This window comes from Pinus tabuliformis, chromosome 7 (genome assembly GCF_031772625.1).
Source record: "Pinus tabuliformis cultivar Carrire ecotype Pingquan chromosome 7, CPIR1, whole genome shotgun sequence".
NCBI classification, from domain to species: Eukaryota; Viridiplantae; Streptophyta; class Pinopsida; order Pinales; family Pinaceae; genus Pinus; species Pinus tabuliformis.
This window is the reverse complement of record NC_142293.1, coordinates 216268467-216292014: the sequence shown is the minus strand read 5'-3', so window position 1 is coordinate 216292014 and position 23548 is coordinate 216268467. Positions and strand designations below refer to the sequence as shown.

At 40.0% G+C, this 23548-nt stretch overlaps 1 protein-coding gene across 2 annotated transcripts in view; it reads left to right on the top strand.

Moving 5' to 3' along the window:
* The window catches only part of LOC149246620 (pterin-4-alpha-carbinolamine dehydratase 2, mitochondrial-like), a 151434-nt gene that overhangs the window by 113762 nt on the left and 14124 nt on the right, over positions 1-23548 (top strand). The gene's annotated exons all lie outside the window — the stretch shown is intronic.

The window sequence follows — 23548 nt, the reverse complement described above, 5'->3', positions numbered from 1 at the left end:
GGGCATATATCCTAAGGGAATTTGAACTCTTTCCTTGGAGTGCACGACCTCATCCTCGTGCAGATCCATAGATATAGGAATTATATCTAATTTTGAAAAGTCTAGTATGGCTTCCTTCATCTCTATAAAAGAAAGGTAGGTTCTGGATCCGTAATAGAGTTTTTATGTTCAACCATTAGCAATTTAGTGCTTTCATGTTATATAGAGTTTTAATTTAGGCTGTTTAGTTTCTTGTAGGAATTAGTTTATAGTGCATAATTTGTTTCCCAGGCTTTATATAATTTTACAGGTATTGCCTTACAACTTTGTTCTTTGATTTCAATGTCGGTACTTTTCTCCTATGGAACATATCCATGTATTGGTTGTCTCTGGAGTTCTAGCTTGCATTAAACTTTGAACTCCTTTTTTCCTAGCTCGTGGCTTTTGGATCTCTGTTGTGTTGGATGTGTATTGTATTCTTTGTATGCAGACTTTGCAACATCCCAACGAAGGTTGGGGGCCTGATGCTCCCCTTGAGGAATTTTTTTAGGTTCGTATTTTGCTTTTTTGGATGATGGTTTTAGACCATTGTAATTTAAGTTTGGTTAAGGGATTGGGTTTTGATCTAATGTGGGTTGTGGATAGGGTTGATTGAAGCTACAAAATACCTAAATATTGCATTGCGAATGGTTGAGTGTAACACCCTCCTCCCATATCTACCCAAGTAACCGGCCAACTGGTGTAAACATGTGACGAGAGGCTCCTATGATATGATTCAACCTCCTAGGTATCCTTAAGGAAGTGGAATTGATGGAAACCCATCAAACATACCTCCCACATTAGCGACAACACTCCCAGGAGCCATCCCAACTGCACATGTATCATGCCCCTAGGTCCCACTGAGTTTTTAAGCTATTAAACCTTTGGACGCTCCCATGCTATGGGCATGCCAGTGTTTAGAGAGCTTTGGATGGTCCCACAAACCTGCATGCTTGCGTCTAGGGACTATTTCTAGCAGACCTGTGCCAGAGTCCGCAGGATTTAAGACACTTTTCAAGCCCAGAATTCCGGCCACTACCCATAACTTGCTGTAGCTTCCAGAATCCATTAAACACATGATGACAAGACTAATAAACCAAAAATTACCTCCAGGATTAGGCTTGACCATCCCCAATCGGGACTGACATTCTGTTAAACATTTGGCATCAATACAATCTACAGGTTTAGGATACAAGACAAGACATGAATGACTGGAAACTCTTACGAGACATGACAAGAAGGATCGCCACCTTCTCCCTTGAACTGTTATAACATCAATTGGGTCTTGCATCCATTATCATTTCAGTTACAAGTAAATACATGAAATAACCATGACAATAACCAGTCATATAACCATGCTTATAACCAACATTAAACCATGAAAATAACAGTGAGATATCAACCATTAAATCCACATTAATAAGTACAAAAGCAAGAGAACTTAGCTTTCATTAAACATAGGCAAATCCGACTAGGTTCGGGTTTTCCACGTACCACCCGATCGTAGACATGGCTGAACCAAATCTTTCTTTCAACCAGTCACCCCTGTGCCACATTCCGAGTATGAATCTGGGATCTCATGGAAAAACCAATCCAAAAACAACCAAGGGAATCCATAGGTTAAACCACCTCCACCCTCACTAATCCTTGATCACACCAAAACCGATACTCTGATCACAAAACCAAACCGAACTTGGAACGCCATCCGAAATCCTTCACTATCCTTGAGGAATTTTCCGTCTCCTTGTCTCTCAGGCTTTACCACAATCCAATCCTGGATCACTAGGCGCTAAATTGAGACACCAATCTCTTAGGCTTTACCTCAATCCACACGGGATCACTAGGCCGACTCCTCTCTCAGGGTTTACCGTGTATCCCGCCAAAACCATCAAGGGATTCCTAGGCCTTTGGGAATGAACCTTGAAACCAACTCTGCCCCGGATTCCGAAATCCACCCCGACAATTCCAAAGCTCAAAACCGAGATCAACATCCCAACACACCATGGCATCTGGAAAAAGGCAAGGCTAGGTTGAAAACCGCTGTCATAACCCGACAAAACCATGCCACCGATAGCAAGAGAACCATACAGCAACATGCAAAGCCAATCATGTCAAAACCAGCTATGAAATCACACATGCAATATGTTACCAGCAAGTATTCCTGCTGAAGCTGCTTGATCCTGCTCTTCCTTGCTTGATCCCTGCTTTCCTTCCTTTCCTTTTGCTTGCTTTTCTGTCCTTGCTCCAAAGCTAGAGTGCTCCCAGAAAACTATTAAGTGTCCAAGAGTGAGAGAGAGAGAATAATGAGAGAGCTCCGAAACTGAACTGACCAAGCTTGCCAACTGATCCTCAGAAGATTTTTGATCAATGAGGCCTTTATTTTCTTAAATTTCCATTATTTTCCTCAATTTCCTCCTCACATGCAACCTGTGACCTTTCACGTTCATTTTCTCCTATTTTCCTTTATTTTCATAAATAAATGCGCCAAAAATGCCTTTTTTTCCTTTGTAATGCCTTTGCCAATTTCCTTTAGCCAAAAACACATCTAGTGATGCCCACTAGGATATCTTTTCCCAACATGTAGCTTGGAATAAGTGCCCCTTACCTATGGTCTTATTTTGCCTTGGTTAACTTTTATTACATGAAATTTTCACCAGGGCTGTTACATCGAGTTAATACAATGAGATGATAGAGGTGCAACTCTTAGGTTGGCTTTCTCAATTAAGGTTTTTTGGGTAACTCTTGTGAATATAGTGTGAACGTGGTATTGTTATTCTTTTGCTTTACATGATGTTAGTATTGCTTTGCTTGCACACAAGTTTATCAAATTCTTCCTGTTAGAACAACACATCATTGGTCTTCTTCTGTGCATCAGTTTTCCCCTTGGTTCTACTACAGTGTTGATTGTGGAATCTTTGATGGTGATTGGAATTCTTGTCTTTACTTGTCTTCTCTTCCTTTTGAACTCTTTGCAGCCAAAAAAAAACCTTTTATTCTTCTAAAATTTTCCTTAAATAGGCACTCACTAAGAATGATGAAAGAGCTTCTCTTAGCCTCTATTTCTGTAAATTGAGAGAATTTAATTTGCTTTCCCTAACTCACTCATTCCCTTCTGTTTTTCTATTGGATAGCTCCATGCATATCATGCAGCTTCTTCAAGGAACAATTGTAGTTTAGTTGGTCTTCCCTACTGCGTCTGGTCTGCGTGCCAACCAATTACATCCCTACCATGTACTAGTGTTCTTCTTGTCAACTAAACTTTGTAGATAAGGTCTTACTATGTTGTCATCCACGATGTCATTCAAGAGTCATCGACTTCATTGTTTTTGACTTTGTTGTTTGCTTGTAAACAATTTTTTAATCTACCAAATGTTCCACAGATTTTGACATTCTCGATGTCAATGAGTGGTTTGTTGATGAGGACATTGTGGATGAATCCTTTTGTTGAAAGATCCCCTTGTTGATAGAGCCTTTGTAAAAAAATCCCTATTGATGAATCTATTTTTGACAAACTTCATTGTTGATGATGCCTTTATGAATGAAGTTATTGTCTATGATGCCTTTGTCAACGACTCCCTTTTTTATTGCATCCTTGTCAATAATGCCTTTGTCGATGACATCCTTATCAATGACTCTTTGCCCTTTCTACTCAGCGTTTTTTAACCAAGTTTTCTTCACCAATTCTTTACAAATCAAGGCTCTATATTTTTATAAGTACTTAATTGATCATATAGTGCATAGTTTTGCACTTGTTGCAATCTCTCCTCTTGTCCATTAGTGGATGCAAAACTATAATATAAAAAAGGCTGGCCTCACATGCATCCACCATAAGCACTAACAAAAACTAGCAAAAAATGTTGGTTGTGTTACCCACCAAAATAGGTAACTCCTTTAGGAGAAATTTATTCTTTCATTCCTCACATCTAGCCAACTAGCCATATAGCCCTTGACAACCACTACTAGTTGATGATGTGCCGTTATATCTCTGCCACTTGCATCATCCATATGCTTCTCACCCATTTGGTAAAAGCACATGGATGAAGGTGAGCTTCCGTTCAAAAGGTACTTTATTCATTTTGTAATCGGGTCCTTATGCTTGTTTGTATTTGGGCATTTGATGTGGATTATGGGGTGAACTAGAAGGAGGAGTTTTGACCATGATCTTATTCTCTCACCTTAAATGGGCAGTTAATTTTCGATCCTAGTCCAGTTGGACTTCCCCTAACGGTCCAATGGGTATAGGGGGCACTTCTTGGGAAGCCCTAATCGAGATAACGTAGTTTTGTTTATCCCTATTCCATACTTATCACTTTCCATTATACATTACAAGCCTTTAGCTCAATTCCATTCTTTGGGTCAATTGACCATTGGTTCTGTGAGATTTGGCACCCATACATCCTCATACCTAGGTAGGGTCCAAAACTTTGCCCTGGGAGGTTGATGTAGCTAAAAGAAAAGGACAAAGGATATTATGGCCACAAGACAAAATCAAGATAACGAATATCAAAATGCAAAAGATGGTCGTGACATACAAATTAGCATGTGGGAAAAGCCTAGCATGAGCTCTACCTCACTCGTTATGGCCATCCCTTGGTTTTTGAGCACATGTTGCTCCCTTACATCATAAAGGGAACTGTTGCATGTCCCAACATTGATGAGCGATGAAATGACTCATCCTTTAGGGGTAATATAGTTGCAATATCATTGAACACAAGTTCTAACCCTTTGAGTTATGAGCAGTAATACAAAGAAAAATCGAGAAAAAGTAAAAGACACACAAGAGGGGTAGAAAAACAAAGGTCGAGTTGGTAACTCATGTGTCCATGATTGCTCCCTTCTCACATCTATACAGTCAAGATGTGGATCCCCATCATGTTGGTCCCTTTGGCCATGAAGCTTTTTGGCCTCCATGTCATCATTATTATTTACTAATGCCTATCAATTGAAGGGTGGACTGAGGAAATGTTACTTTCCCTTAGGGGATGGAAACACATACAATTATCCTTTAGGCGCTCCTACCTAGGGAGGAAACACCATTGCGAGTTCAGGGCCCTAATTTTGGAAGGGAATCCTTATTTGAATTGTTAAATAGCCCATTACATTCACAAGTTTGGTTCACCTAGATGCAGTAATGATCATTGTCCCTAATGACTGGTTGCTTTAACTAGACTTTATATTGTGATTTTCAGGTGGTTCCACAGTCCATGTCCTGGGCATTTTCTCCACAGATACCGACCTTCCGAGAAGATATTGACACTCATAGGTGAAGCGTTGAGAGCCTTAGGCCACTGAGCAACAGTAGCACATAACACATGACCTTGGGTACCTCTTGCACCCAGGATGTTTTGCCACATTGCATTTCATTTGGTGATACACTTGGACCCAACGTGCCCCTAGGCTGGCCTTAACACCATATGAGGGATGGTAGTTGATCTAGGGCTCAGATGAGTATGGTCTCACCTTTAGAGACTTCAAAGGGCTAGTAGCACCTAGAAATCCCTCAACATTGGAGCAGAGATGGACATTATGGGCATTTGGAGACACATGGAGACCCCTTTATGGTGCCCCAGTTGGATTTTGGGACCACAGAGAACTACTGATGACGATTTGAGAGCCAATCATCAAATCATGACTTTTAGATGCTACTACATCACACTTGGCACCTTGTAGTATCAATGCTTGACATTTGGAGCATATTTTATGGATGATGTCATCCCTAGAGGCCTCACGACTCACACGTGGGTTTTTCTTAGCATTTATGTCTAAAGCTAGTGGGTTGGCTTGTAACCCGAGGCGTTTTTGTGATTTTACTTGTTATTAGGGGTTCGTAGGCTAATAATTAGAACTCATTCTCTTCATATGAAGAGAGGAGAGGATCATTTCATTTCATCATTGTCACTTGTGACAATTCTTCTTCTCTTGGAGAATTTTGGCCTTCTTGTACCTTTTGTAACGTCCCCAATTTTTAGTTTCCTTTATAATACAACTAGGATGGGTTTCCAAGTTGTGTGATGGCCAACGTTAGGGTCAGGGTCAGTTTTAGACAGCTTATTCTTGGTTTTGCTGCATTCCAACAATTTCCGTAAAACGAGGTTATAATCAAAATATTTTTAATTCAAAACACTAAAGATGTTGCTAGGAGCAAAATATTTGGAGAAACATCTTAGTGTAATAGTTCATTGGAACCAAAATGAAGAGACCTACAGGATGGGATGGTGAGAAGTGGTTTCTAGTGGCTGGAGAAAATATGGTGCCCAATTAATCATTTCCTAGGATTAAAAGTGACTTTAATTAGTCACTTAATTAATTAAAAGGGTGAAGAGTGCCTGATTAGAGAAAAAAGACCAAAAGGGGAAAAGTGACTTAAATAAAATAAATTAAAAGTCACTTAAATAAAGGGAAGAATCTTCTAGAATGGCAATAAAATAATAAAATAAATACTTCTAGGAGGCCAGAAAGCCATCCATCAAGTCTTTAAAAGGAAGGGAAGAAAAATATTTGGGACATCTTGGAGTGGTTATATTTTCTATTAGAGAGGTTTGGGAATGTGGTTCTCAACTTTCAACAAGCTCTAGGATGAAAACCCTTGGGTTTCCTTGTGAGTTGGATGAAAACCCAACGTATCGTTGAGGAGATTTCATCCAAAAATCTCATAGAACTTCAGCGACATCAGTTGGAGATCGGATCTGGAGAAGATATGAGGATTGGAGTGGGGATCATTTAGATCTCCAATTTGGGCGTCATTTTCAGTTATCATTTTGGAGGACAGGTTCAACATTGCAACAACTTATTTGATGGCCATCACTATCTTAGCTATTTCCAACTATTGTATTATCATATTTTATAAATAAAGCGGAGTCTGTTGCATACATTCCGTGTTTTGTGTAATTACAGTGTTTACTAAAATTGCCATAGTAGCAACACTTTTAATATATGGGTTTTATATGTAATCTGTTGGCAATTTCTTTGATGCAAATTCGAGAATTTTCATGGCATTGTAGAATAGAATTAACGACATATTTTTTTGAAGATTTTTTTTGAATATTTAATGAAAATATCCAAACAAGATATTACACCTTTGGAGAGATGTGATCTATGGAGCATTTTGTGTATTGGAGCTATATTCTTGTCTTTGGAGAAGTTGCCTTGGATCAATAATTGGATTGTTCATGTATATTGTCTTGTGAGTGCTTTTATTATTGAAAATTTCTGATGTTATGTATAGTGTATGGAATAAATTGATGATCTAGGTTTTCTATTATGCCTTTATTTGTTAAATATCGATTGTATGGAAGCTAGGTCTCATTATTGCATGAATTACTCATTGTACAGTATGTGAATGGCAATCCCCTTGGTGAATCTTACATTAGCTCTCCGAAGTGAATTTTGTTTCCTCATAAAGGTAATAGTTAGGGTTTTTTTGCTAGGGCATTAAGACATCCTTACTCCTTTGCAAGTTTTAGCTCCATCAACCCTGAGACTAGGTAGTGGCCATATCTTTTTGGTGATGAAGTCAAAATTTACCCACAAATTGAACTTCGCTCTTCTCTCTAAATTCGGCCCTCTTAAGGCCAGATAGCCTAATTGGGGTTTAATGCGAAGTTACTTGGAAAGGGAATTTTTGGAATTGGAGGTATTCAACAACAAGAGTAGAAGTGGTTTCCTCAAAATCACTCATCTTGGTGGCCATTCTCTCCATTTTCATCCATAATTTCTCTTGCCCTAGTTGTTTGCCCTAGGAGAAATCTTTGGCATGCAATCAAGTAGCCAAGGATATGATGAGAAAAAATTATGAAATAATTTGGCAGAAGTTCAATATTTGTAGTAGCTTGAAGATGATAATGAAAAGAAGTAGAAGAGAAACTTTACTTTGCATTAATCTAAAGGATGATTGCACCATAGAGACAAATATAAAACTGATCTAGTGATATTCCCTACATAGAATATGAGAAGCTAGAAGAGAAGAAAAATGAAAGAGATGTGCTGCTGCTTGCAGATTATTGCATAGAGAACATGTAATGTACCAAAAATTTCCAAGAGCTGGAGAATGACATAGTCAAACTTTATTTTGCATATTAATCAAAAGGTCATATCTGCATTTGTAGGGTGAGCGTTGAGAGCCATTGACCTCCAACATAGCATAGAGGAGATTTCCACATCATGGGAGCCTTCAACACCTTTACTGCTTGCTCGTGTTCCATTTATTTGATGATGACGGTGCACCTGGACCACCTTGCCTAGCCGGCTACACTCTTGCACCACACACTTGGCAGCTAATCCAAGGCCTAGATGAGGATGTGTCTCACCATGGGAGATAATGGGAGGGATTGCATCATTCTTTCAACCCTTACAAATGGGATACATGCTTGTTCGATCCATTTGGAGACCCATGAGGATGTTTCATGCCCCCATAGCCACTTGGAGGCGCCACATGTTATTTGCTCGAGTATCAAGGGGCCACCCCCTTTATCACTATGTTTGGATCCCATCCATTCATTTTGGCACACATTGGACTCCACTAGGCCTCTTCAACGACCCTTCGACCTATTGTATCTATCATTTTTCTCTCTTGAGAGCCTTATTTTGTATTATGGAGCTATCTTGGTGGGCTTTCACCAAGTAATGTTATTTTTGCACATTATTTTATTAGTTGGGGCATCATTAGGCCTAATTATTGCATGGAAGCTAGGTCTCGAAATGCCCTCCAAGGTCAAGTCGGCCTAGAAGTTGTCAAGTCGGCCTAAGTGAAGAGCCACGTCTACCTGTTGAAGAGGCCTATATAAAGAGAGGAACTCATCCTCGTAAAGCATCACTCACTCATCTCTCATTCTATGTGAAGAAGAGGACAAAGATGTTATGAATTTAAAATTCATAAAAATAAATATTTAAATATTATTTTAATTAATGAAATAATAATGCATAAATAATTAATTAGCAATTATTAAATTAGATTTGCTTAAAAGAAGAGACAACAATCCCAACGGACATGTCTCTCTAAATGGGCATGGCCAGTGAACTCCTATTTATGGAGCATCGCCACAGCCTTGTAATCATCCATTCATTATTAATAAAAAACATTATATATATATTACATTCCGATGTATATTGATAATTCAGTCTGAAGAATATAGTTTATCTTGTACCAAAAGAAGAGGTCAAAGGAGAGGACGAATAAGAGATTGAAGGAAGTCGAAGTGTTTGGGCTAGTTCTCTCTCCCACATGCAAGACGAAGCTAGGGTTTCTGCGCAAGGGTCATCTCTGGTTCGATCTTGGAAGGAAGAGAGGAAAGAAGTCAAGCGTAGGTCACTTAGGGTATCTCACTAGCCCTAAGTCTCAAATAAAGGAAAGCGAAGGGAAGAGGAAGGCTTGATGAAGAAGATTGAAGTTTTCTAGTGTGGTAGCAACAGTTACAACAGTTGCCGTGGAGACAAAATTTTGGATTTGCAGTAGGAGGTCGAAGTTATTGCAGCAGGAGGCCGAGTTAGTGGTTGATATTGATCTTGCAGGGTATTTGTCTGAGTCACAAGGTCTTGGTATTTGTCAATTGAAGGATCTATAAGAAGAGAAGATATTTAAGGGTTTTCCCCTCAAGAGGAGGGGTTTTGGCCCTGGCTTGCAACCTATATACTATGTCACTGTTCTTATTGTTTTGGTAGTTGTTTGATGTATCTCACATTATAATAATAAGGAATAAAGCTAATAAGGAAAAAGGTAACACAAACAATTATCAAGTTAAAGAGAATTAACATATTCATTGCCCTATTGAATTCTCAACAAAGAGTAGGGAGATTTAGCTGAGGTGACAATGTGCTATTGCTCCATTGTTGCCACTTGACCTAGTAGTTGCTCTATAAGAACCCCTCCTAGGACCCCTGCTAGATTGAGCGGAAACATGCCTCCTTATCCTTAAAGGGACAAAGAAAAGAGGAGAAAAATGGAAAATTTATGGATTAAATCCAAGTTCGACCACCAAGGGATTCGACTGGTGCCTAGACCAAGACCCTTGACCTATTTGCCTCTCCAAGGCCAACTCACAAAGTTTCCAACTCACAAAGTTTCCAACTCACAAAGTTTCCTTGATGAGTTCCTCCTTGGCTCTCTCTGAGTCTCGGTTCCTAGGGACAGACCTGCAACTTTTAGTCCTACATTAGAAACCCTAGCTCATGAAGATGGACCAACTTAGATCCTTGTTTTCCTTTGGTCTAGAAGGAGACTTCTTCTCCTTGAACTTGGCTTGAGTATCACCTTGACTTTCTCCTTGATTTATCCTCAAATCTGACTGTGATATTTTGACTTCTTTCTGCAGTTTGAACAACAAAAATTCCTCGCACTTGTGAATACTTTCAGCGCTTAAAACAGACCCAAAACAATGCTAGGGACTTCGTTCTTCCTTCCCTTCTTTTTGCTGACTATAAGGCTCCCTTTTGCTGACCTTTGCATCACTTACTAACTTCAGACCTTGACTGAAATTCCTTGCTCTGAAATGAGTCCGAGTGGCCTATTTATAGTTGTTTCTCATGATAATAGCCGACTTGACATGTAGATGAGCCGACATGTCCTTTGGTGAAGATATTATTATTCTTCTTGAAGCAGACTTGAAGGAGGTGACTTTGCTTGGTCTTGGAGGGCGTTCTTATATATCAAATGACTCATACAAAGATGTAACATGCCCAAGAAGGGTCCTTCATACATGACATTGACTCAATTTGACTTTTATGACTAGATGATAAAACCTAAAGGCTCATAATGGGAGCCATTACTAAAAATAAAATTCCTTGCTCATGAAACCCATGAGACAAGCATTGCAATAATAATTTTCTTTTTCTTTTTCATCAATTACATAAAATCACAGTTACACGTTATTATGAAGATCGAACCTAGTTACACTTTTCAACATATATCACTTCTCCTGTCGTGCTTATGGAGAATAATTCTACCAGCTTGTCATAGATGTCTTTTGACTTCTCCAATTTTGCTACATAAGGGATGAGAGAATCTTTAATCGATTCTCTAAGGATTCTTTGAGCCCTTATCACCCCCTTCATATACTTCACTAGAGCTTGAGCTTCTTCTTTTGCTGGTTCGACGATTGAACCCTTAACATGTCCGATGAATTCATTTTCTATGAGGATCAAATCTGTCCTCTTCTTCCATGCAAGGTAGTTTGATGATCCAACCAATTTATTGTTCTCCTTGCAGTATTAAGTCATTTTGATAATAGATTCAGTCATAGATATAAGGATACTTGTCAAGTGAAGATGCTCCTTTGATGGTGATATCTTCAACTTGATGCCTTCTTGATTTTGATGACGATGTTTGCTTCCTTGATGACAGTTCTTCTTCTGGATATGTCCTTCTTCAAATATGCTTGTGATGAGATTCTTGATTTAAATAGAGGGAGAACACCTTGATTCCTCTGATGATGATGGCAACGCTTCTTGCTTCCTTGAACTGGAGACTTCAAGATGCTTCAAATGTGTAGTCCTTCTTTGAGTGGAGGTAGGGTTCTTGATGTCTTTCTTTTCCTTGTGATAATAATTATGATCTTTCCAAGAATGCTTTTGAATGTAGAACCCTTCTTGAATGAACTAGGGTTTTGAGGTCTTCTATGATATCCCTTAGTTCCTTCCTTGATACTACCTAGATTGTTCGGCCCTTATGAATCCCTTATTAATGGTTCGATGTCCTCTTTAATTGCCCTTTTGTGATATTCCTTTTGATGGTCCTTCCTCAAGATACCTTTCCTTGTCTTGTCACCTTAGCTTTGATTCCATGTTGAGAAATCTAGAGGTGGAGAGGTTAGGTGATTTCTCTTAAATTGATAACTGCTTAGCATGATTAGCTTCTTCTTCAACTTGATTATTATTGTGTTCTTATCATCAAACAACTACCAAACAATAAAGAACAATGAGGCAAGAGGACACAAGATATAGGCTATCAGCCAGGGCCAAAACCTCTCCTTTTGAGAGGAAAACCAGTAAGAACTCTTCTCTTCTTATAGAACTTCAAATGATGAATTCCAAGACCTATGACCCTTGACCAATACTCCTCCAAGACCAAGTCAATCTTCTTCTTAATGAATTTTCTTCCAACTACTTTGACCCTTTAGTTTTAAAAACCGGTCGACCTGAACCAGAAACCGGTCAAACCGATTGGTTCATTACACAACTGGGTCGAACTGGGAAAAAAACTCGGTTTAAGTGTTGACTTCGCTAACAAATCACAAAAACTGGACCAAACCGACCAGTTTATGATGGAATCGATCGGTTTATGGTCAAACCGACTGGTTCCATAAAAAACCGACCTATTTATTGCCAGGCCAACTACGAACCCCACATAATGCTTTTTGTGAGCTTTGAAGTTGTTTTGAGGGAAATTTGGGGTTGTTTTCCTCCAAAAACAACCCCTCCAAGAAAAGCATTTTTGCCCTCATCTCAACCCTAGCAATGTTGGCAACTAATGGTAATGTTAAATTCTTAAAATAAAAGTGACATTTCCTTTATTTTTAATTTTCATCCTTTTACTTAAATTTTTAACATTACCATGAAATGACTTAGGGTGTTTGAGAGTGGTTTCGACCTCATTGGATTTCATATGGAGAAACTAGAATTTTAGATTTTACTCAAAATTGAGTAGACTTAATGGTTTTCAAGATTTCAAGGTTTGGGGGTTTGTAATGTTTCCATTTGATTCTATCATGCGTGAGGGCACGACATTGACATTTGATCAAGAGCATGAATCTCTTTAAGAACCTTGATGTTGGTGGCATTGCTTATTGAACTTTGTTGATGTTGGTGGTATTGATTGTTGAACTCCTCTACCATGGCCTTAACAAGAATGTACCCTTCACTCAAAGGAAATCAATTGGTTAGGCATGCTAATCTTTTTTACCACATTATAAGGTTGAGGAGATGAAAGCTTCACTCAAACCAAAACCATTAGTTAGGCATGTTAAACTTTTTCAATTTCTATCATGTTATAAGATTGAGCAATCCAAGTCTGAAGGCTTTGAGCTAGATGATGTTTACGTATCTCTTGTTGATGATGCCATTTCTAGTAGCGCTGAATCAATGATGAGTTTCATGAGTGACCATGTTGATCAGTGATTTGTAATTTTGATGCATATTTTTGCTACTACTACTAAAGTTGTAGAGGAGTTTTAGGAGTCCTCAAACTCTGAGCCATATTATTTATGTAGCTCATGTTGATGATCCTTTGTCTAGAAGTGGTGATGAATTTGATCACAATGAGTGATCATGTTGTTGATCACTGATATGTAGACTTGTAATAGGTCAGTGGCCCCATAGCTTAAAGCATTGTTTTTGGACACTAGAGGCCATTTAGAGCCTCATTGATTATGTATTTTGTTGTTGATATGTATTGCACTTGGTGCCATTTTTATATATTCACCTTTACATGGTATATAGATGAGAAAACCTTTCATATTTTATCTCTATTGGTTTGGAATCATGGTTTTAAATCTTAAAAATAGTTTTTTAATTAAAAACTAATTATTTCATGTATTTTTTTAAAGACCAGTTCATTGAGATATGACCAGTCCTGGTTTGAAACCCTGTTTATTAGGTGGACCAGTCCAGTCACTGGTTCCGGTTTTTAAAACTATGTTTTGACCTAGTAGCTTCCAACAACTTCAACAACTTTCAGGAACTTTCACTCAACAACTTCCAGCGATTTCGACCCCTAACAAGTTGCCAACAACTTTCTAGTACTTCGACTTGCCCAACAACTTTCCAACACTTCGACTTGTCTTACGTCTTTTCAGCGCTTTGACTTGCGTAACAACTTTCCAACACTTCGACTTGTCCAACAACTTTCCAACATTTCGACTTGCAGAACAACTTTTCAACACTTCGATTTGTCCAACAACTTTCTAGCGCTTCGATTTTTCAATAGTAAGGTTGCCCTAATCTTCGCACATGTGAGGATAAGATAGCCCAAAAACAATATTGTTATGAATATAATTCATAACAATTAGATAAATACAATAAATATTAATATTAAATAATTAAATATTATTTAGGTTAAATAGTCATTAAATTAAGTGAAAAGGCATGTCTAAAAGACATGCCCATTTACAAAAAAGCAGGGTCCTAATTGTACATTCAAATCATCTCATACATTTTTATATATATTAATAAATTATTATTTTTAAATACCTCTGTGTATTTTTTATAATCAAGTCTACAAGCTATCAGTCCTTTCGTGTTTCAGCATAAGTTTTTATGCTACAGTGGTATCAGAGCCATGGCACACAATATAATCATGCGGGCCCTTGAACGCAGTTCGCCTCACAATGTGCCATTACATTCACATTGTGAACGCGTCGAACATTTTAGTGAAATTCAAGAAGCATTTCAGCATTTGAAAAAATCAATTGCAGAAGTTACAAATGGAGATTGTCGTGAGCAGGAAGATGACTTGCATCCATCTGAAAACTCTAAAGAGAAGGGACGTGTGGAAGAAGTCCAAACAACAGATGATCCAGAAGGAACGAAGTCGGTTAAAATGGGAATACCGATTCAAGATTCGGAGCATGAACCTTCAGTAGCCAAAACTGTACAACTTGATGAGGTTGCTGGTCAGAAATCAGTGGAAAATACGGCTTCAGGCAGTGAGAACGAAGATGAGCAAGATATTGCAAAAATTTGGCCTGAAACTAAAAGCTTGTCCATCGATACAAAAAGTGATAATTATGAGTCTGAATCCATTGAAGGTAGTGCAAAACTGATAAATATGACTTCTGCAATAAGTATGGAATCTTCTCCTGAGCCTGAATCGAAAACTTCACCTTTTCATTTTGATCCAGGACAGGCTGGAGATGATGTAAAACAAAATCAGGAAAGCTGCCACGATTTTGTTCTTGAACCTGTTAGCAGGCCGGAATCGGACAGTTCTGAACCTGCTAGCACGCCCAAACCAGGCAATTTGTTGGCCCTAAGAAACAACGAAGATCTTGATCCAGGTTGTTTTCTTGAACCTTCTAGCATGCTTGAATCAAATAGTTTGTTGGTCCATGCCTCCTACGATCTGCGGATGCCTTTATTCCATGCCTACTATGATTTCATCAAACACCACTTAGATGTTCCATTGTTGCGGAGTAGGGAGCTCTCTCTGTGTGTAGATGTTACGGATCTTGCACTTGTCCTGGCTGCGCTTTTGTTCCGGTTGGCAGGTTACAGAGACGACCTTGTTTTTTTATCAAGACAGGAGGCCTCAGGATGGTCAGAAACACAGAGGTGCAAAAGGAAGCAGTGATAGATACGGCCTACACCTTCTTGCAGCACATGGGCTTTCTATTGTCGGACGAGACTAACGAGTACGGTGCCAAGAGTCTGGTACGGGCACTATAAAGAAATGGAAGGAACGCGTAAAATATTGGCATCATTTTTGTCGAAGGGTGATCCAGAAATAGAAGAGTTTCTACAATCTTCGTATTCGTCGAGAAAATTGGCATTGCAACTGTTGGTACGTAAGAACTGCGGGTGGACTTTGAATGTGACCAACCCTGAAAGAGCACAGATTGAAGTTTCCATCTCTGATCTTATCGAAGAACCTGTAGAATACGAGATAATGAATATGGTTGTCATCTATTGGCCAGAGTTGTGTCCACGTGTAGTGGTGAACTGTGTCGAGTCGAATAGATATGGGTGGGAAATGAACAGATATAACGTGCTTGAAATTATTTGGAATGACAATGACACGCAACAGATACGAACCCACAAGCGCGTGCTGAGCGAAGCATCCCCGATATTTCGGGCATTGCTAGCCGATGACTATTCCCAAGACATTGGTGGGGTCATCGTAGTTCCAAACATAGGGTTTTCATTGTTTAAATCCGTCATTGATTTCATATACGTAGGTGAACTGGTCTTAAACGTTCGACACTAGACGGTTGCAGATATCTATGGGTTTGCCGAGGCGTATCACTCGAAACTGTTGATGCACATCTGCATCCTCGACATTCTGAAGTATCATCGCTAGGTTCGCTCCCTGCCCTGACCCGTGGCTCCAGCGACGTCTGTTCAAACAATGGCTCTATTCGCATCGAGCACCAAAAAGACTGTGGGTCAACCAGCTATCAAACCTGTCCAACCCCCCCCCGCCCCCCCAATTCGGCGCGACGGTCAACATTGTTCGAACCCGCATTTAGTAAATTTAATTCAAGTTAATATATATATATATATATATATATATGCATATGTATATATAACATATATATATTATTTAATTATAATAATAAAAAAACTATTTAGATTTAACAAAATTTAGTTAAAAAAAAATCAAAAGAAATATTACCGATGAGCTATAAAAGAAGAGGATGGCCAGACTATATACATTGAAAAACGACATACACTAAGTGAAGAAAAACCCAAGCGTTAAAGCTTTGAGGACAAAGCTTCCAAAGGAAGAGGCTATGTTATGAATATAATTCATAACAATTAGATAAATAAAATAAATATTAATATTAAATAATTAAATATTATTTAGGTTAAATAGTCATTAAATTAAGTGAAAAGACATGTCTAAAAGACATGCCCATTCACGAAAGGTCACTTGTTGAGGTATAAAAGCAGGGTCCTCATTGTACATTCAAATCATCATACATTTTTATATATATTAATAAATTATTATTTTTAAATACCTCTGTGTATTTTTTATAATCAAGTCTACAAGCTATCAGTCTTCTTGTTTCAGCATAAGTTTTTATGCTACAAATATTCAAAATTTTCATTCCTTTATGTTGGAAATACTGAGATGGGGGGAGGGGGGAATCAATATTCCTTTTCAATTGTTACTTTTTCTAGTTAGATCACTTATATTTAGAACACAAAATGCACAATAGGAATAAATTCTTTTATTAATATAATCTTTATAATGAATCAAGTACAATGTATATAGGGCTCCAACCCTTGATGAAGACACCGATCTTCAATCTCCCAGGCTCCAACCTGTTGCCAAGCACTAACTTGGACTTTTGTGAGGCTCCAACCTCTAGGGCACGGACCCTGCATTTAGAGGCTCCAACCCCTAGGGTGCCAACCCTTCTCTGGTATAGGCTCCGACTTGGTTTCTTGAGGACACCGATCCTCTAGTGCTCCAACCCGATCCTTTCCAAGGCACCAACCTTATATTTGCCAAGCACCAACTTGGACTTTCCAAGGCACCAACCCTGTCAATTCTGAGGCACCAACCCCAAGGGCTCCAACCCTATAGCTTTACTTTGTCAAGGTATATTTGGTTGTACTTCATGTCTCCTCACGTCTTCTTCGTCGAGCCCTGTTGTTAATTAATGTATGTTCTATGCTTAGTGCAGTTTACTTCAATTTCTTCTTATTAGCCACTGTTTAGCAATCACATAAACATAAAGTAAAATGTTGATAGAACATTAATAGATTGACAGAAAACAAGCCAAGACAAGAGACACAAGATGTGGCAGTTAGCCAGGGACAAACCCCAATGCGGGGAAACCCTTTGATCAATTCTTCCTTAATCTTCAATAGTTCAGCAGAGAGAAATAGTACAAATTCAGAAATCTGTAATTTTATGATAGCAACAACAAACCCTAAATCAGCAAAGTCAAATCTAGTCAAACAACCCCGGATTGACCTCTAGTCAACCTTGAAGAACTCGTTCTTCAACAACAAACTTCGGCAGCCCAAAACAACCCTTGGTCAACGGTCAAAACAACAATTAGAGATCAGCAGTCTGCCGTTAGCCCTAACTAGTCAATAGTGGTCAACGCAACACCCAAACAGAATTCGCAGGTCAGCCCTTGGTCAATGCTTCATTTAGCAGCCCAACACTTGGTCAACGCAGCCCTAGAAAAGTCAACTCTGCCCTAAAATCAGTCGACACTGCGCTAAACAGAAAATGCGTCCCTCCTCTTGCACGTGTGAGAGAAGCTGCTCCTTCGTTGGCTCAATGAGATGAGGAAAGAGAATATGAGTGTTTAGATCATGATGAAATGAGGCACAATGTCTCCTTGCTTTATATGCAAGGTTGAGGTAAAGCTGGGGGTGTGCCACACACTTTATCTCGCTGGCCGACCTTGACAAATTGTCAAGTATATACAAATAAATTCATATCTCCATAAATACATGTCGGAATCGGATGATCGTTAGATCGATCCTACACCTCTCGACAAGAGGAATCAAGGAAATGATCGAGGATGTATCATACCATCCTTTACTGACCTGAAGTCAGTCCCAGAGAGTGTGTCATACCACTCTCACTGATCCCAGATCAATGTAGGTCATCCTAGCATAGGGAGTACGGTAAATACAACGATGCGTCCATCGATAGTACTACTATGGTCCCTAAACCCATTTCCCTGCTCGTTGATCAGACGAGAGGTATTTCCCATGAGTCCCAGACTGCATGGATAGGATGCCTCGACAGGAGAACTAATAATCTTGTCCCTAAGTTGCCATGGGGTATCACAGGGGAAGGTTGAACCTGTCACCCTGTACATAGTGCACCACTAGGGGAGGGTGAGTCGCCCTATGGTCGCATGTCGCTCCAAGAAGTACCCCAAGCCCCCCGGAGCTCCCAGAGCTCAATGTATGCATCATACACGACCCTCATAAGAGGGTCTCTCAACGACACCAAGTCGTTCTCGGAAAGTCAACAATTTGACCTTTCCCAGGGGCTTCATCAAAATGTTGGCGACCTGCTCATCTGTACCGATATGTTGGAGCCTTATTGCTTCCCTTTGCACCATGTCCTGGATATAGTGGTACTTGATATCGATATGCTTAGAGCAATCATGAAATACAGGATTCTCTGATAAACAAATCCCACTCTGGTTGTCACATAGGATCACGGTAGTATCCAATGTAAATCCAAACAACTCACTGAAGAGCTTCCGCAACCAGACCGCCTCACAAGAGGCCATATTCGCAACAATGTTCTCTGCCTCAGCGGTGCTCAAAGCCACTGACTTTTGCTTCCTGCTCATCTAGGATATCGAGGCAGATCCCAAAGAGAAACAACACCCGGAAGTGCTCTTTTGGTCCGCCACACTGCCTGCCCAATCAACATCACTATATCCATGTAGTCTCACATCTCCGGCAGTGTATCTCAACCCATGAGTGATTGTGCCACGAAGGTATCTCAACAGATTCTTGGCACCAATCCAATGTGTGTGGTGAGGCTCAAACATATGTTGACTCAACGTGTTGGCTGCAAAACATATATCCGGACGGGAGTTCACCAAGAGCATCAATTCTCCGTTGAGTTGACGATACTCGGTAGCATTTTGTAGAACAGGTTTGGCAACACTACTGCTTAACTTCTTGAAGTCAAGCTCCATCGGGGTAGTTATGGGCTTGCAGTCCACCATACCAAATCTCTTCAATATCTTCACTACATCTTTTCCTTGAGAAAGGAAAATCTCCCGTGGCTTCTGCCAGACTTCTAGTCGTAGGAAATAGTGCATCAGTCCCAGGTCCTTCATCTCAAACTCAGAAGCCAACTCCCTCTTACATTTGTGAATGAGAGGGTTTGCACTTGCCAGAAAGAGGTCATCAACGTACAACACCAGTATGAGAGGTTTTTCATCTTCAACCTTAAAGTAAAGTTTAGCGTCGGCTTCACTCCTAGTGAATCCTAGCTTCATCAAATAGCTATCGATCCTCTCATACCATGCTCGAGGTGCTTGCTTCAGCCCATAGGGGGGCTTTCTTCAACCTGCACACGTGAGATTCCCAATCATGAATCTCAAATCCTTCGGGTTGTTCCACATAGACTTCCTCTTTGATAGAACCATGCAAGAACGCGGTCTTGACATCCATCTGATGTAGGTTCCATCCTTGCGAAGCAACAAGGGCTATGATCGAGCGGATGGTGGTATATCAGGCAACAGGTGCAAATATCTCGTCATAGTCTATACCTTCCTTCTGAGAGAAGCCACGAGTGACGAAACGAGCCTTATACTTTATCTTGTAAAGCCATTTCGAAGTGACAACTGCTTTGTCCTGGGGTCTGACGACCACATCCCAGACATCGTTATTCATGACGGACTCATATTCCTCAGTCATAGCATCCTTGCATACTTGATGCTTGACAACTTCTGCGAACGATGAAGGCTCATTTTGAATGATCGTGCTCATGACGGTCAAGTATCCCTGATACCTGGTCGGCTTCTTACTTTCACAAAAAGTCCGCCTGGGTGCAATGTGTCCTTCAGCATCATCAAGTGTCCCCCTGAGCCATGAAGGCCTCTTCCTAGAAGAGGAAGGTTCTTGCGGAGGGGGATCAATAGGATCCATAGGTTCTTCTACATCGTGCATTGTCTCATCTTCCTTTTCCTCTGGTTTCCTGGTGACAAGTTCTCCAAATTTCCTCAATATAGGAAGATTGTCAACTTTGCTAAGAGCCATATCTTTGTCAAAGGTGACATCATGGCTAATCTCGACATCCCGATCACCATTTGCCTCACATCTGGTAGAGCTTTATAATGAAGGTGGGAAAACCTCCGGTGCTGTAGTTTGGACTGAAAAGATGTGTCACAAGTCATGACACCCAACGGACTTCCTTTGACATGATATAAAGAGTCAACCCTAAACCCAAGAGTGAAAGCATCTTTGAAATTCTTTTTCCATACACCTACCTTGCCATCGATGAAGACCACCTTGTAGCCTTTGTCTTCCATTGCCGAAAGGGACACCAGGTTCTTTTTGAGATCAAGTACATATAGGACTTCTTGCAAATGAATTGTATTACCCTGATTCAATTGTAGAGAGACATTCCCTACGCCTTTTACGGGATATTTGGAGTTGTCCCCAAGAACAATTTCCAAGTTGGTCTCCTTCTCTATCAGATTAGAGAGAGCTTCTTTGTAACCATTGAAGTGCCTTGAGGCACCACTATCAATAAGCCAATTTCCTAGCGAGTCCGGGGGAGCAATAGTAGAGAGGGCCGCTGGTAGATAATATTCATCTTGCTTATTGTTAACAACGTTAGATTCATACCTGGAGTTTCTTTCCTTCTTGGAGGGTTGACCATTTCCCTGATTTTCGCCATTCCTTTTTCCTTTGCCATTGAAACCACCCTTCCTTTGATTGTTGTTGGAATTGCCTCGGGAGTGATTTTGATCATCGTCATGAGATGTGTCCTTTCTATCAGGGCACTCCCTCGCATAGTGGCCAATTTTGTTGCAAATGTAACATCTACCTTTCCTTCCACCTTTCGGTCCGGCCTTTCCCTTAGATCTTGCCCCGAAATTATTTCTCCTCTTAGCATGAGAGGAGAATGCAGCGGGATTGCCTCTAAGTGCAGGCATTTCCTGCTCTTCCATCCTTCTTTCTTCTTGAGTGCATCTTGCCATCAGTTCCTCAAATCCTGGGATACATTATTGTTGAGAAGAGTGATTCTGAATATATACCATTCAGATGGGAGCCCTCCGAGAGTTGTGATGGTCAGTGCCCTGTCAGAAACGACTTCCCCAATCGATAGGAGATCATTCTTGATCTCGGTGATCCTTAAGAAGTATGCTTGCATACTCTCGTTTTTTCCCTTCTCAATTTCCTTCAGCTTATTTCTAAGGAAAAAAACTTGATTTGCATCATTAACTTTAAATAAGCTTACCAGTCTATTGTAGATTTCCTTGGAGGTGGTCAGCTCGGAAACATAGGCCACCAGGCGTTTGTCGATAGAGTCCCAGATGATCTTCTTTGCTTTGACTTCTCCCCTGGTCCACATGTTCCTAGCAGTAGAAGATGCATTTGATGGAGGCTCAACGATTCTGCCTCTCACATGGTCCAACACTTCCCGCTCTTCTAATGTCAGATCGAGAGACATCTTCCATCCGTGATAGTCATACTTCTCATGGAGCTTTTCTTTAGCGGGGAAGTGCGATGAGGACCCCACGAAGTCTTTGAGATTGCTTCAACAGCCTTCGGTGATTGCTCTTGCTCTTGCTTGGGCTTTGTCTTCACCTCAGCTCTGATACCATGTTAATTTATGGTATGTTCTATGCTTAGTGCAGTTTACTTCGATTTCTTCTTATTAGCCACTGTTTAGCAATCACATAAACATAAAGTAAAATGTTGATAGAACATTAATAGATCGACAGAAAACAAGCCAAGACAAGAGACACAAGATGTGGCGGCTAGCTAGGGACAAACCCCAAAACCCTTTGATCAATTCTTCTTTAATCTTCAATAGTTCAACAGAGAGAAATAGTACAAATTCAGAAATCTGTAATTTTATGACAGCAGTAGCAAACCCTAAATCAGCAAAGTCAAATCTAGTCAAACAACCCCGGATTGACCTCTAGTCAACCTTGAAGAACTAGGTCTTCAACAACAAACTTCGGCAACCCAAAACAACCCATTGGTCAACGGTTAGAGATCAGGGGTTTGTGGTCAGCCCTAACTAGTCAACGTTGGTCAACACTTTGGTCAATGTTGTTCAACGCAGCACCCAAATACCATGCGTAGGTCAGCCCTTGGTCAACACTTCATTTAGTAGCCCAACACTTGGTCAACGCAACCCTAGAAAAGTCAACGCTGCCCTAAAATCATTCAACACTGCCCTAAATAGAAAATGTGTCCTTCTTCTTGCACGTGTGAGAGAAGCTGCTCCTTTGCTGGCCCAATGAGATGAGGGGAGAGAAGATGAGTGTTTAGATGATGATGAAATGAGGCACAATGTCTCCTTGCTTTATATGCAACGTTGAGGTAAAGCTGGGGATGTGCCACACACTTTATCTCGCTGGCCGACCTTGACAAATTGTCAAGTATATACAAATAAATTCATATCTCCATAAATACATGCCGGAATTGGATGATCATTAGATCAATCCTACACCTCTCGATGAGATGAATCAAGGAAAAATATCAGCTGCCATAAATGTGATGACCCACATGGAGTTTGGCCCTAGTTGCCAATTTTAACACCTGTCAATCTTCAGCTTCACTGCTACATCAATGACAACCTGTCTTCATATGAAGGAGTCTTCACAACTCTTCATATTGCCCAAACGGAGTCTGCAAAGTTACCTCATGATGATTTCAACAATGTATCATGATCTTCAATAATGTCTCCAAGATCTGCTGAAGTTTTTCAACAAGATACTTTTAATAGATTGCGCTAAGCCTCAATGTTTGCACAAAAACAATTCTTTGTTTCGAGCCTCTGTTCTTACTGTCCCGGTAACTGCTTCAGGAGTGATTGCTTCAGAGGAGTGATTGTCGTGGTCTGCACTTCTACAGATTAATTCATTTTAGGTTTGAGCCTTTCAAAAATTAACCCAGTCAAAAGAATTTCTTTTCCTGCTCGACCTTCGGCTTCCTTCTTTCCCTGTTGGACCTTCGGCTTCCTTTCCTCTGTTCCTTCAAGTTCACGAGTTGTGAACTGTCTCTTCTTTTCTGTGATAGATGCTCGATTCGCTTGCTTGAAGTGAAGCATTTTAACTTGTATTTATACAAGTCTCACCAATAACCAAAAGACATGTTCATTGGGAGGAGAGGCCGACTTATGAGGTTGCACATTAAAATTATATCG